The sequence below is a fragment of the Larimichthys crocea genome, unplaced genomic scaffold (assembly GCF_000972845.2).
Source record: "Larimichthys crocea isolate SSNF unplaced genomic scaffold, L_crocea_2.0 scaffold15631, whole genome shotgun sequence".
NCBI lineage: Eukaryota > Metazoa > Chordata > Actinopteri > Sciaenidae > Larimichthys > Larimichthys crocea.
Window position 1 is genome coordinate 8382 of NW_020852144.1, and position 15723 is coordinate 24104.

A 15723-nucleotide genomic window follows, 5' to 3' on the forward strand; every position below is an offset into this window, starting at 1 on the left:
GGGTCATGCATTAAGTTTCATACTGATTGTATTATTACTGTAATGTTATTATTATGGTCTTATTTGAGTGTTGTTCAAGCAGTCTTTTGTTAATTCTATGGCATCAGTAAATATCAAGTTAGAGCAGTATACAAGAAATGACAATATTGATATTTTAAATGGGGATGTAGGAGAATCAGTGAAGACTGAAACAAGAAACAAAAGCTATGTACATGTAAATAAAAAAAAAAAACAAATATTATATATATAAGTATACTCTAACTATATATATATATAATATATGATATAATATAGAGTTAAATCATTTTAATATATGGCCATGCTGTTCGAATAAACCTGTCGGCGTGCCTAAATACAGTGGACGGACCTGAAATGTTATGCTCAAGGAGAATGTAGGTTTAATCTTAAGCTTTATCATCGTCTTTTTTCTTCAATTCACCTGATCAGGCACAAGATAGAGTAACAATCACAATTAAGTGTGTTTGTGACTGTACTGCATGTTTTCTATATACTTAATATTGCATGATATCATTGTGGAGGGGCGTGGTGCATCACTGCATGAGGAGGTGTGGAGAGGGCTCAGAGCAGCGCGCAGGTGAGAGGAGTTGACACACCGGTATCCTGTTGGAGCTAATCACTCTCTCTCTCTTTAAACACAGTAGAGCGGCTGTTACGACCCGGCTCGGTAGTGAGCCGTAAACATTGAATGAGATTTAAATGAGAATAAGGAGAAAAGACACTTGCTCTAGCTTTCCGTTTATTTTTCAAGGTGTGAGGGAAAGGAAACAAAAGGGCACACAGTCTGTTCAAAATAACAACAAATAACAAAAGAGAACTTCTAACAGACCTATACCTTACGAACCACAGAAGAGAAACCAGAAACAAAACCTCACTATTGAGCCGACTGTTAATAACAAACAACACACAAACAGCACCACCTTTTGTCTAGTGAATTTTAACAGAAAGATCTCTTCATGAGTATCAATGTAAAGCAGAACTAAAGCCCTGCAACCACCAGAACTAATCCGACACCAACCTTTTCAGACACAAAATTACGAGGCAAGCGGTTCGGAACACACACACACAACAGCCAAAGCGCCACGATGCTTCACGGCTGCATTTTTAATGTCCCGGGCCAGGACAATTGGCCACAGCGGATTGGCTAGGCCGGGAGAGATGCAGAGAGGGCGTCGCACCAAATCGCAATCCTCTGGGTTGTTCCAGAACCAATTCCGTTAACGGCCCCGCACACCTGCGTACTACCTACTGTATTGTTACGGCTGTCGCGTTTGATCCGGCGCGCGCGTGTGTGTAAGTGTTTTTTTGTTTTCTCCTATTGGTAAATGGCAAGTGGGTGTGGCGGTCCTGGTCCCTGGTTGGCCACCCCCCCCAAACGGTGGAGGCGGGGACAACACATCATTTCCGCGCCGCCAATGAAAGCGCCCCCGCAGCATCATCAACCGGCGATTTAAACCACAAGCCATAACCCAGCATCATGGCGGCTTCAACTCCTTTGCGTGTGTGTTCGTGAGCTCGCCTCGTTTGATCTGATGAGACTCTTTGGTTTGGTTTTGTAACTGGAGTTTTGTGTTTGGTTATTGGGACTGGCAGGGTTTAGTAGTTTTAGATATATATGACTGATTACACCTGAGTACATTAGTAGCAGCAAACTTAAAAGTTCCCGTTTCCGTCTTCCAGCTGACTTCACCGCTCCCTGCAAGTCTGGAAAGGAGTGACCACCCCCTCCTTCTCCTGGGCGTGTCTATTTTTCTGTAGCTCCACACCCATTCATGTGATTACAGAGTATGACCAGATGATGGCGCTTCTCTCGCAAACTTTTTTACAGTTCTAACCGTGGAGTTTACGTAGCTTAACAACACCGCAATTAGCATTCTCATGCGCAACCCTGTGTTCCGCACTTACAGTACAGTTTGGTCTCCCAATGTCACAGATCACCAGAGTGGGAAAATGCAGGCTGGTTTGACTACATGCACACATACTGTAGCCGGGGATTTGAGCGTGTTCATGAATTGAAATTAATTTAAGGGTTTATATCTAACATGTCAGCATTGGGGGGGGGAGGGAGGGAGTTGTGTGTGCAAACCAATCAACAACATCAGTCTGTTCTGTCTTTACTAGTGGTGGGCCGTATCTGCGTTAACGTGCTGGGTTAATGTGAGACTCTTATCAGGCGTAAAAAAATATCACCATTAATCTATTCTCAAAGCTGTTCCAGCCTTTGAGGTCGCTTTTTGACTTTTTTCTCTTTGTTCATTTTTGTTTTCTTCGCTGTAACGTGTGGAGTCCTGATCTCTCTAGCAATGTTTTTTTTTTAGAGAGTTTTTGAGTTTTTTTCTCGTGTTTTTAAAATGCCGCTTCCACCTGGACAGCTGCCTTTGTTTACTCCGGGACAGCTGATCGCGCTAATGCCGCCCGCATTGGCGCATTAATCTACAGTATCTATGGCCACCACTAGTCTTTACATAATACTGAAGTGTCTCTTCTCTTGTGCTCGCGCACTCCTCTCCGCTCATGCATGTAAACAACAAACTAACACTTAAAAATTTGCAAAAAGAATTGAAGAATAACAACAGCAATAATACCTCCTCCTATAGGTAAATGCGGGCGGAGTTTTCTTTAATAACAAGTTTATGTTGGCATGATGTTGTCGTGCGTGACATGGAGTTGCGGCTGCAGCGGTGGCTCAGTGTTATCTTATCACAACTGTTTTTTTCCCATCAACCAATCCGCGGAATACTTGGTGCTGTGGGGGGCGATATGAACGGATCATGATGATCCTTTGCACCACTAACCACATCCATGATTGTGCTCTGTCTCAGCGTATCTGTTCAGATGTGGAGAAGCCCTATAGCTTGTTGGCTGAGGTTGGTAGTCAGAGGCTTGTGTTACAGGTGGTGGAGTCTGCAGGTGGAGGAGGCTTGCAGGTAAAGGTAAAAGAGGCTTCAGGTGGATGCTGTTGTGTTACGTCCCCAGTTGGACCAGGGGATGGGGGAGTAACATATAATTGAATAACCGGGAGTCTTGACAGAAAACGGTGAACAATGTAACCAAGAAAAGGAGTTTATTTACGAAATAAAGAAGACAACGAGTCAACTCAGGACGGGCTCCCCCAAAACACAGGGAGCCCAATCACCAGCTTTTTTACGTGGCTCACTCCTGAACCAGATCACACAGACTACAAATCTACATTTTTTTATCTTTTTTTTTTTCCAACCTGTGCCGAAGAAAGAGTCTCCTTCGCCAACGAGGTCACGCGCTGCAGACGCTCCCTACACCAAGAAACAAAACTCAACATGTCAGACTCAGGAGAAGGGAACACAAACCGCTCTTTTAACACTTTCAATGGACCACGCACATTGTGACCAAAAACAAGCTCAGCCGGACTGAACCCAAGACACTCCTGCTTAGCATCACGGATAGCATAAAAAGCAAAAGGCACATCCTCGTCCCAATCCCTCCCCGTATCATGACAGTACTTTTTCAAGATGGACTTCAAGGTCTGGTGCCAGTGTTCAAGAGAGCCCTGTGACTCAGGATGGTAAGCTCTGGACACCGCATGAGAGACACCTAGAGACTGCAAGGTTTGTCGGAAGGTTTTTGAAAGGAAGTTTGTTCCTTGGTCAGTCTGCACTGTCTTCGGTAAACCAAAGGTGGTAAAGAATGTTGTCAATGCCTTAGTTACCGCTGGGGCAGTGATTTTTCATAAGGGGATAGCCTCAGGGAACCGAGTTGACACACACATCACAGTTAACAAAAACTGGTTACTGGACACACAGTTTCCCCCAGTGCCTACCTAGACAAAGCTATACCTACTTATCTTCTGGAGCGCACTGGGCTCGAGGCGACTTTAAAGGCAGAACTTCACCGACTGAAGTCGTGAAATGCCTACCCCCAACAGAGAATTTTAACCCCTGCAGGATGAGGAAAATTGCCGTGGAAAGGCCGCTCAGTGAACAACACCCCGACACTACCACCTCCGTGACAGCCACAGATACAAAACACTGATTCCAAACAGTAGAACGCCACCGCTTTCTTACAAAATGATCCCGGACGAGCCCCGAAATATGTTACGTCCCCAGTTAGACCAGGGGATGGGGGAGTAACATGTAATTAAATAACCGGGAGTCATGACAGAAAACGGTAGACAATGTAACCAAGAAAAGGAGTTTATTTACGAAATAAAGAAGAAAACGGGTCAACTCAGGACAGGCTCCCCCAAAACACAGGGAGCCCAATCACCAGCTTTTTTACACGGCAAGTCAGGTAGGCAGGACGCCACACTGTTTTGAGTTGAGGTTTTCCTCCATGGTTTACAAGTCAAGGACTGAGCTGTAATGACACCTGGAGTATTTGTTAAGTCAAGGGGGACAGACACAGGAGAACCATACTGCCAACTGCTTTTCTTAAGCAGTACAAAGAGAATACATTTTACTTGACAGAGTTACATCAAGAAAGAGCAACATTTGACATTAACTCATGGCTTCTACAGCGGCACCAAAGACTCAACTGCACAGACTAGCTCTTCTGAGAGTATGACAGCATCAAAACAGACACTGCACCTTGATTTGCCGATGAAGAGCACTTACAGATAGCAGAGGATGGTTTCGATCCATCGACCTCTGGGTTATGGGCCCAGCACGCTTCCTCTGCGCCACTCTGCTCACGCTCTCTAGGTTTGGGTTGTCGCATCCATGGTCTACTAATCAATAATTAATCTGTAACATTACTGGGAGCCTATGATAACTAAAATGGAGTTGCAGAAACAAAGACAACATTTGCAGCTGCTTTTTTAAGGTCGACTGACTGAAGCCTCATTCCGGCGTTTTTTGACCATTACCAACGTTGACGCAACTTCCAGACTTTGCTCTGAGTTGGCCTTTGGTCTTCTCTATCTGGGAATAAAGCAAAGGTCATATCCATCCATCGAGGGCCATTAATGGCAGTCGTTTACTCCTCCGAATCTAGTTGTGCAGGCTTTCAATCGTGAGAAGCTGGGGAGAAGCCGTGTCATTGAAGGACAGCAGCCGGGTATAATCAAAAACGAGCGGCACTGGCTTTCCTTTTAGTTTGTGCTTGTCCCACAATGCTTGTCGCCATGCAATGCTCGCTTAGCATGCGAGAGGTAGCGGGATCGACGCCCGCATTCTCCACAATGCTTTCCTTTCCGTTCTCTTCTGTTGGAGACGCGCTTTGCGAAAAACAGTAAGACGGCACCGTGGGTCGCACACTCCACGTACTATGGATCACCTTTCGATGTAAGAGGTGCATGTCAAAACCTTCAATAAAGCCAGCAACACAATCTTATAGTGGCAGTCATTAAACTTAGTCCTTAATCCGGTTGTGCGGGCTTCGTGTGGGGATGCTTGGGGAGAAGCGTTTTCCATTGGAGGAACAGCTGCTCGGGCATCAAAGTAACAGTAATGGGGCTTCCTTTAGTTCATGCTGGTCCGCAACTCCTGTGGGTAGACTATAACAGGTGGGCTTCGACCAGCTGCTGTGGTGGTAGGCCACATAATACAACAACAAGTGGGGTACCTTGATTTCTGCAACCCTCCACATGTCATTCAACCTCTTCACCCTACGGTTTGTTCCTCTGCTTAAGATTGGCGTATGCTGCTCCATGGGGAGGGGATGTTTCCTTGCACGAGGGTCTGATAGGACAAGTAAGACCATTGCAGCTTAAAGCTAACTCATCAGCGACGAGGATGGGATTCGAACCCACGCGTGCAGAGCACAATGGATTAGCAGTCCATCGCCTTAACCACTCGGCCACCTCGTCGGTGAGACGCAGCTACCAAGGTGACGGCCCGACGTGGCATCCTGACTAGCTCTCAAAATTTGAGAGAAAAGTGAAACGTCAAATTATGGTGTTACAAAGTGGAAAAGGTTCTGCCCATCTGACTGAGGCAGTCAGACAACAGTCTCAAGCTTTATTTGCGCTTGACATGCAACGCTTAAGTCGGACTGAGAGGAGCACACGAGGTCATCACATTGACGTTAGCTAACATTATCAAGTGGCAGTGTGGGATTTGAACCCACGCCTCCTGAGAGACTGGAGCCTTATCCAGCGCCTTAGACCACGTCGGCCACACTCATGAAACGCACGGACATCCCTTGTTTTTGCAGTCTGTCAGCAAGTCAGGTAGGCAGGACGCCACACTGTTTTGAGTTGAGGTTTTCCTCCATGGTTTACAAGTCAAGGACTGAGCTGTAATGAGAACCTGGAGTATTGTTAAGTAAAGGGGGACAGACACAGGAGAACCATACTGCCAACTGCTTTCTTAAGCAGTACAAACAGAATACATTTTATTTGACAGAGTTACATCAAGAAAGAGCAACATGTGACATTAACCATGGCTCTAACAGCGGCACCAAGACTCAACTGCACAGACTAGCTCTTCTGAGAGTATGACAGCATCGAGACAGAAGAGCACCTTGATTGCTGATGAAGAGCACTTACAGATAGCAGAGATGGTTTCGATCCATCGACCTCTGGTTATGGGCCGCAGCAGCTTCCCGGCGCCACTCTGCTCACGCGTTTCTATGGTTGGGGTTGTCGCAACCAGGTCTACTAATCAATAATAATCTGTAACATTACTGGGAGCCTATGACAACTAAAATGGAGTTGCAGAAACAAAGACAACATTTGCAGCTGCTTTTTAAGGTCGACTGACTGAAGCCTCATTCCGGCGTTTTAACCCTTAAGCCCGTTGACGCAACTGTCAGACTTTGCTCTGGGTTGCCTTTGGTCCTTTCTCTAAACTATGGGAATAAAGTCAAAGGTCCATATCCATCCATCGAGGTGCCATTAATGGCAGTCGTTTAACTTCCTCCGAACAATCTAGTTGTGCAGGCTTTCAATCGTGAGAAGCTGGGGGAGAAGCCGTGTCATTGAAGGACCAGCAGCCGGGGTTCATCAAAACGAGCGGCACTGGGCTTCCATCTTGTCCCAAGCAATGCTGCTTAGCATGCGAGAGGTAGCGGGATCGACGCCCGCATTCTCCACAATGCTTTCCTTTCGTTCTCTTCTGTTGGAGACGCGCTTTGCGAAAAACAGTAAGACGGCACCGTTGGGTCAGCACACTCCACGTACTATGGATCACCTTTCGATGTAAGAGGTGCATGTCAAAACCTTCAATAAAGCCAGCAACCTTACCTTCTTATAGTGGCAGTCATTAAACTTAGTCCTAATCCGGTGTGTCGGGCTTCGGGTGGGGGATGCTTGGGGAGAAGCTGTTCCATTGGGGGAACAGCGGCTCGGGCATCAAAGTAACAGTAATGGGGCTTCCTTTAGTTCATGCTTGTCCAGCAACACCTTGTGGTAGACTACAGTGGGCTTCGACAGCTGCTGTGGTGGTAGGCCACATAATACAACACAAGTGGGACCTTGATTTCCTGCAACCCTCCACATGTCATCCAACCTCTTCACCCTACGGTTGTTCCTCTGCTTAAGATTGGCGTGATGCGCTTCCATTGGGGAGGGGATGTTTCCTTGCACGAGGGTCTGATAGGACAAGTAAGACCATTGCAGCTTAAAGCTAACTCATCAGCGACGAGGATGGGATTCCAACCCACGCGTGCAGAGCACAATGGATTAGCAGTCCATCGCCTTAACCACTCGGCCACCTCGTCGGTGCAACACAGCTACCAAGGTGACGGCCCGACGTGGCATCCTGACTAGCTCTCAAAATTTGAGAGAAAAGTGAAACGTCAAATTATGGTGTTACAAAGTGGAAAAGGTTCTGCCCATCTGACTGAGGCAGTCAGACAACAGTCTCACAGCTTTATTTGCTCTTGACATGCAACGCTTAAGTCGGACTGAGAGGAGCACACGAGGTCATCACATTGACGTATAGCTAACATTACCAAGTGGCAGTGGTGGGATTTGAACCCACGCCTCCTGAGAGACTGGAGCCTTAATCCAGCGCCTTAGACCACTCGGCCACACTACCTGAAAACGCACGGACATCCCTTGTTTTTGCAGTCTGTCAGCAAGTCAGGTAGGCAGGACGCCACACTGTTTTGAGTTGAGGTTTTCCTCCATGGTTTACAAGTCAAGGACTGAGCTGTAATGACACCTGGAGTATTTGTTAAGTAGCAAGGGGGACAGACACAGGAGAACCATACTGCCAAGTGCTTTTCTTAAGCAGTACAAACAGAATACATTTTACTTGACAGAGTTACGTCAAGAAAGAGCAACATTTGACATCAACTCATGGCTTCTACAGCGGCACCAAAGATCAAACTGCACAGACTAGCTCTTCTGAGAGTATGACAGCATCGAGACAGAGAGAGCACTGCACCTTGATTTGCCGATGAAGAGCACTTACAGATAGCAGAGGATGGTTTCGATCCATCGACCTCTGGGTTATGGGCCCAGCACGCTTCCGCTGCGCCACTCTGCTCACGCTCTCTAGGTTTGGGTTGTCGCATACATGGTCTACTAATCAATGATTAATCTTTAACATTACTGGGAGCCTATGATAACTAAAATGGGAGTTGCAGAAACAAAGACAACATTTTTTTTAAGGTCGACTGACTGAAGCCTCATTCCGGCGTTTTCACCATTTAGCCACGTTGACGCAACTCCAGACTTTGCTCTGAGTTGGCTTTGGTCTTCTCAAACTATGGGAAAAAGTCAAAGGTCATATCCATCCATCGAGGGCCATTAATGGCAGTCGTTTAACTTCCTCCGAAATCTAGTTGTGCAGGCTTTCAATCGTGAGAAGCTTGGGGAGAAGCCGTGTCATTGAAGGACAGCAGCCGGGGTATCATCAAAACGAGCGGCACTGGCTTTCCTTTTAGTTTGTGCTGTCCCCAATCTTGTCGCATGCAATGCAGAGTTTAGTACAGGGGAATTAGCTCAAATGGTAGAGCGCTCGCTTAGCATGCGAGAGGTAGCGGGATTGACGCCCGCATTCTCCACAATGCTTTCCTTTCGTTCTCTTCTGTTGGAGACGCGCTTTGCGAAAAACAGTAAGACGGCACCGTTGGGTCAGCACACTCCACGTACTATGGATCACCTTTCGATGTAAGAGGTGCATGTCAAAACCTTCAATAAAGCCAGCAACCTTACCTTCTTATAGTGGCAGTCATTAAACTTAGTCCTTAATCCGGTTGTGCGGGCTTCGTGGTGGGATGCTTGGGGAGAAGCTGTTCCATTGGAGGAACAGCTGCTCGGGCATCAAAGTAACAGTAATGGGGCTTCCTTTTAGTTCATGCTTGTCCAGCAACACCTTGTGGTAGACTATACATGTGGGCTTCGACCAGCTGCTGTGGTGGTAGGCCACATAATACAACACAAGTGGGCACCTTGATTTCCTGCAACCCTCCACATGTCATTCAACCTCTTCACCCTACGGTTGTTCCTCTGCTTAAGATTGGCGTGATGCGCTTCCATTGGGGAGGGGATGTTTCCTTGCAGAGGCAAATTTGACATCAACTCATGGCTTCTACAGCGGCACCAAAGACTCAACTGCACAGACTAGCTCTTCTGAGAGTATGACAGCATCGAGACAGAGAGAGCACTGCACCTTGATTTGCCGATGAAGAGCACTTACAGATAGCAGAAGATGGTTTCGATCCATCGACCTCTGGGTTATGGGCCCAGCACGCTTCCGCTGCGCCACTCTGCTCACGCTCTCTAGGTTTGGGTTGTCGCATACATGGTCTACTAATCAATAATTAATCTGTAACATTACTGGGAGCCTATGATAACTAAAATGGAGTTGCAGAAACAAAGACAACATTTTTTAAGGTCGACTGACTGAAGCCTCATTCCGGCGTTTTACACCATTTAGCCACGTTGACGCAACTTCCAGACTTTGCTCTGAGTTGGCCTTTGGTCTTCTCTAAACTATGGGAATAAAGTCAAAGGTCATATCCATCCATCGAGGGCCATTAATGGCAGTCGTTTAACTTCCTCCGAAATCTAGTTGTGCAGGGAAATCTTGGGACCTGCTTGAGGAGACGCTCACCTTGCTCTCGCACCGCCGCAAGACATGCTTTCCTTTTGATTTTGGAAAGCGGATCCTGGCCATGCACTGGGAGTTTAGTTACCAAAGACTGCCACTTTTATTTTAATCTGTTTTATTTTGTGGCGTGGCTATCAGCAGCACAAGCCTGCACTATGTGACCTCGGCTCTGGGAAGCTCCGCTAACAAAAGCTAATTAGCAGCAAGATGCCTCCCTTTTCCACGGATGATTACCACCAAACTGCTCCAGGAAGAAGCAGACTGGAAACTAAAATTCATCGGCTCGAAGTGAACGTGGAGGTAATGAAATAGGACAAAGAATGAAACCACTCTGCCAATGTCCCAAATATGAGAAAAAGCAGGCTAACAGAAGCTAATTAGCACCACAAAGATGCAGCAGGAGCCAGGTGTAAATGGCACTAATCAACAACTCCTTCTGCGAACTCTCTTGGTGCAAAGCCCAGGCATCACAAATTGCCTCCCCTCAGATATGGGAAGACGGTTAACAGGCAGAACCCAGCACCCGGAGACTCATGATGACACTGAGTGGCCTGCACTGCCATCAAACAGGAATGCATCTTCAACCCCGCCTACCAAGGAGAAAACAACCATGGACTGGAAGTACAACAAAAACAAAGAGCAATTGCCCCAAGACACAGGGATCTCTACGAGAACAGATTTGCTCCACTTCCCAAAATCCTGACTCCCCCAAGAAAGCTCATCTTCCAGCGCAAGAGAAAGTATGAAGCTAATCATATGCTAAAGGCCCCAGAAAGAGCTAACGACTGGCCTGAAACTCTGATAGTGGGTGACGGAGCTGTGTGAGATAATCGCTTTTGCGCGAAAAAACACCAAAGTACTTTTTTACCAAAGATATGGTGTCTGATATTTCAAAGAAGATCCTGAAGATTGCTACTGAGCATCCACAGTTAAATCACTAATCATACACACACAGCCCTCGATGTTGTGAAGCAACAGTCGGAGGTATTAAAACGGGACTTTGTTGATCTGATGAAGAGAGTCCAATGCCTAAATACTGAGGCTGATGATGCAAACAGATGGCTCAAAGATACATGTGCTATCCAATCAATAACTTTATTGACAATTTCAACATCTTTTGGGAACGCAGGCACCTCTTTAAGGCAGATGGGATTTTGGCCTTAACAAATCAGGAGTCAGCTGCTAAGCTCCAACATTTTTTATTTCTGCGTCAGACACCAGCAGCACTGCCAAGGACCAAAGACAAGACCATCCAAAACCACAGATAAGGCGGCGCTCTGGTGAGGGCGCTGAGATTAGGACTGACAGGGAGGACAGCAGACCTAGGAAAGAACCGGCAACATCATTATTCTCACCCCAACAAGTGGAGTCTCCCCCCCCCCACGGGGACACTCAACCTCCACCCCCCCCAGACCCACCCAGCCCCCAACTCTCTCCATTCAGTCTGGACGACTCCCACTTCGGGATTTCACAGCAGGAGAAGAGTCTTGTCAATATGAATCCAATTAACACCACGCCAAAATCCCTCTTTTCTCCCCTTAGCTACCACACCGTCCAGCCCCACCTATTCCACCCCGGAAACAACCCTCGACTAAAAGTCTCCGAGCCCCCCCCCTCCTTTGAATCATCATATCTGTGAGTCTGACTGATATGTGCCGGGTCCAGGCTGCAATACTGATTAAATAATCTTCACCAGGAAAAGTCAGGGCCCTATGGAGTTCAGATACCCTTCTCAATCCCTGTGATGACAGGTAACAGAAAAGTGGTTAAACTGGAGAAATAAAAGGGTTCATTTAAATCTGCCAATCTTCTGAGTATAGCATGTCAACCACGAACTACCAGTGTCTCCTGTTTCCCCCACAAGGAGCCCTACTCAATATCAGATCACTAGTCAACAAACCACTGATAGTAAATGACATGATTATGACCTATAATCTAGACTTTTTACTTCTTAGTTAACATGGCTGACTGAATGTAGTTGTGCTACCATTCTTAATGAGGCAGCGCCAACAAATTACAGTTTTATGAGTAAGAGTCGAAATGGCCAAGAAGGGGGGGTGTTGCTGCCATTTCAAATCCTTATTTCAGTGCAAGGACATTACATTTGGTGATTTTAGTTCTTTTGAAATCTCTGTTTTTTAATGAGGGTGATCCAAAAGTCCTTTTTCTAATCATTATAGACCACCAAGGTACTCAGGAAATTTATTGATGGTTTGCTGATCTGATGTCAGTTATCTGCACTGACTACAACTTTTTTATCGTAACTGGGTTTTAACATTCACATAGACAACAACATGGATACTAATGCCAAATACTTCTGTTCTCTACTGACACCTTTGGCCTTGTCCAACACGTCAAAGGGCCCACACACACTCGGGGACACACTCTAGATCTGGTTCTCTCTAAAGGTGTTGACATTTCTTCTGTTGTTGTTAAGGACCTGGCTCTTTCTGATCAGTTCTGTGTGTTCTTTGACTTACAGATAATTCCAAACATTACGATAACCTCTGTGTCTGTTAGGAAAAAGGTACATAAACGAGAATACTAGTGCTAAATTTATGGAGGCTATAGCAATGTCACCAACTGTGGTGCAGAGACAGTTGATGAACTCCTGGATAATTTCAATGGAAATCTCAAATTCATGGATGCTGTTGCACCTATTAAACTAAGATGACCTTGAGTGACAGAGATCACCATGGAGGAACACTATGATGGTAAGGCATTGAAAACAGAATGCAGAAAGCAGAGCGTAAATGGAGAAAAAACTAAACTCCAATTACCAACTGACCCACACAACAAAAAGTCTCAGTAATTTACCCATGAGTTAATCAGGCTAGACAGCAACACTTCTCTAAATATTAATAAAAACATCAACAACACTCGCACTCTGTTTGCTATAGTTGATAAGCTTACAAACCCCCAAAGAGTAGTTTCAGAACTCTCTTCAAAAGAAAAATGCAATGATTGCTCACTTTTTCGTGAAAAAATAAAATCTTTAAGGTTAATATAAACACAAATCTACAAAATGATAAAGTGACGCAATCCCTAAACCGCCTAGGATGAATCAACTTTGATGTCGATTTAATACAGTTGATCAAAAAAACATGAAGAAAACAGTTCAGCATCTTAATCATCAACATGCTGTCTTGACACAATGCCATCTGACTTTTTTAAAGCTATTGTAAAATCTGTCCAAACAGATCTGCGCAATAATAAATGCTCACTTCAATCAGGCACGTTTCCTAAAACCCCTAAAGTAGCTCCATCAAGCCACTCTTAAAAAACGAACGCTGGATACTTTCAAGTTAACCAACTACAGACCTGTCTCAAATCTTCCTTTTATAGCCAAGATTGTTGAGAAAGTGGTTTTTAATCAACTCAGTAATTACTTGAACTCCAGTGACTTTTTGACAAATTTCAATCCGGTTTTCGAGCTCACACAGTACAGAAACAGCTCTTAAGAGTGTTAAATGACATAAGGTTGAACACTGACTCAGGCAAGTATCAGTTCTGGTCCTGCTGATCTCAGTGCTGCGTTTGAACTGTGGATCACAGCATACTGCTGAACAGATTGGAAACATGGGACGGAATCCGTGGAACCCTATAGAATGGTTCAGGTCCTACTTGGAGGAACGGAGTTTTTTTGTGACCATTGGAAGTAATCAATAGATCGAGTTGCTATGACATGTGGGTTCCTCAGGGGTCAGTTCTTGGACCCCTTTTGTTCAGCCTATATATGCTGCCTTTGGGTCAAATTCTGCAGAATTCTAATGTCAACTATCATAGTTATGCAGATGACACACAGATATATCTTGCGCTGTCCCCAGATGACTGCAGTCCTATGAGTCATTGTGTAACTGTCTAGAGCAAGTCAAAAATTGGATGAACCCAAATTTTCTTCAGTTAAAACAAGAAAAAACTGAGGTCATTGTTTTGGCAATAAAGAGAAGGGGTTGCTGTCAGTAACAACTTGAGTTACTGTCTCTAAACTAAAGACCAAGTCCGAAACCTTGGCGTATTGATAGACTCAGATCTGACCTTCAAAAATCACATAAATCACGTCACCAAAACAGCCTTCTACCAACTTAAGAACATATCCAGAGTTAAGGGCTTTATGTCCCAAACAGATCAGGAGAAGCTTATCCATGCTTTTTCTCCAGTGACTTGACTACTGTAATGGTCTTTTGATGGACTCCCCCAAAAAGTATCAAACAGCTGCAGCTCATTCAGAACGCAGCAGCTCGAGTTTTGACCAGAAACAAAGAGATCAGAACACATCACCCCAGTTCTTAAGTCTTTACACGGCTCCCAGTTAGCCACCGAATAGATTTTAAAGTTCTGCTACTAGTTTACAAATCACTGAATGGTTTAGGCCCACAATACATAATGAAATGTTAGTAGAATATAGACCCAGTAGGGCTCTGAGATCTACGGACTCAGGTCAGATAGTGGAGCACAGAGTTCAACCAGACACGGTGAAGCAGCATTTAGCAGTTATGCTGCTCACAACTGAACAAACTACCAGCAGGACTGAAATCAGCCCCAACTCTTAGCACTTTTAAATCCAGGTTAAAACTTTTCTATTTTCACGTCTTATGGCTGAGCTCTTTTAAAGAACTTTTAAAGAATTTTTAATCATAATCCAGTGATTCGTTTATTGTTTTTAAATTGTTTTCAAATTTGCTATTTTAATGATTTTAATGACATTCTGATGTTTTTAATTAAATTTTCTTCTCTTTTTATTTTTTTATTTCTTTGCTATTGCTTGTCTTAATGTCAAATGTTTTTCCTTGCCTCTGTAAAGCACTATGAATTGCCTTGTGTACGAATTGTGCTATACAAATAAACTTGCCTTGCCTTGCCTTGCCTTCAATCGTGAGAAGCTTGGGGAGAAGCCGTGTCATTGAAGGACAGCAGCCGGGGCATCATCAAAACGAGCGGCACTGGCTTTCCTTTTAGTTTGTGCCTGTCCCACAATGCTTGTCGCCATGCAATGCAGAGTTTAGTACAGGGGAATTAGCTCAAATGGTAGAGCGCTCGTAGCAGGACAAGTAAGACCATTGCAGCTTAAAGCTAACTCATCAGCGACGAGGATGGGATTCGAACCCACGCGTGCAGAGCACAATGGATTAGCAGTCCATCGCCTTAACCACTCGGCCACCTCGTCGGTGAGACGGAGCTACCAAGGTGACGGCCCGACGTGGCATCCTGACTAGCTCTCAAAATTTGAGAGAAAAGTGAAACGTCAAATTATGGTGTTATAAAGTGGAAAAGGTTCTGCCCATCTGACTGAGGCAGTCAGACAACAGTCTCACAGCTTTATTTGCTCTTGACATGCAACGCTTAAGTCGGACTGAGAGGAGCACACGAGGTCATCACATTGACGTATAGCTAACATTATCAAGTGGCAGTGGTGGGATTTGAACCCACGCCTCCTGAGAGACTGGAGCCTTAATCCAGCGCCTTAGACCACTCGGCCACACTACCTGAAAACGCACGGACATCCCTTGTTTTTGCAGTCTGTCAGCAAGTCAGGTAGGCAGGACGCCAAACTGTTTTGAGTTGAGGTTTTCCTCCGTGGTTTACAAGTCAAGGACTGAGCTGTAATGACACCTGGAGTATTTGTTAAGTTAAGTCAAGGGGGACAGACACAGGAGAACCATACTGCCAAGTGCTTTTCTTAAGCAGTACAAACAGAATACATTTTACTTGACAGAGTTACGTCAAG

General features: G+C 45.3%; 8 non-coding genes across 8 annotated transcripts; all 8 read right to left on the reverse strand.

Moving 5' to 3' along the window:
* Window positions 1-4610: 4610 nt before the first annotated feature.
* trnam-cau (transfer RNA methionine (anticodon CAU)) lies at window positions 4611-4682 on the reverse strand. The gene has a single exon. It is a non-coding gene; the product is annotated as a tRNA-Met (tRNA).
* Window positions 4683-5718: 1036 nt separating this feature from the next.
* trnas-gcu (transfer RNA serine (anticodon GCU)) lies at window positions 5719-5800 on the reverse strand. The gene has a single exon. It is a non-coding gene; the product is annotated as a tRNA-Ser (tRNA).
* Window positions 5801-7571: 1771 nt separating this feature from the next.
* Window positions 7572-7653, reverse strand: trnas-gcu (transfer RNA serine (anticodon GCU)). The gene has a single exon. It is a non-coding gene; the product is annotated as a tRNA-Ser (tRNA).
* Window positions 7654-7891: 238 nt separating this feature from the next.
* trnal-aag (transfer RNA leucine (anticodon AAG)) lies at window positions 7892-7973 on the reverse strand. The gene has a single exon. It is a non-coding gene; the product is annotated as a tRNA-Leu (tRNA).
* A 381-nt stretch (window positions 7974-8354) lies between these two features.
* trnam-cau (transfer RNA methionine (anticodon CAU)) lies at window positions 8355-8426 on the reverse strand. Its single transcript has one exon. It is a non-coding gene; the product is annotated as a tRNA-Met (tRNA).
* A 1158-nt stretch (window positions 8427-9584) lies between these two features.
* trnam-cau (transfer RNA methionine (anticodon CAU)) lies at window positions 9585-9656 on the reverse strand. The gene has a single exon. It is a non-coding gene; the product is annotated as a tRNA-Met (tRNA).
* Window positions 9657-15080: 5424 nt separating this feature from the next.
* Window positions 15081-15162, reverse strand: trnas-gcu (transfer RNA serine (anticodon GCU)). The gene has a single exon. It is a non-coding gene; the product is annotated as a tRNA-Ser (tRNA).
* A 238-nt stretch (window positions 15163-15400) lies between these two features.
* On the reverse strand, window positions 15401-15482 carry trnal-aag (transfer RNA leucine (anticodon AAG)). Its single transcript has one exon. It is a non-coding gene; the product is annotated as a tRNA-Leu (tRNA).
* Window positions 15483-15723: the final 241 nt, after the last annotated feature.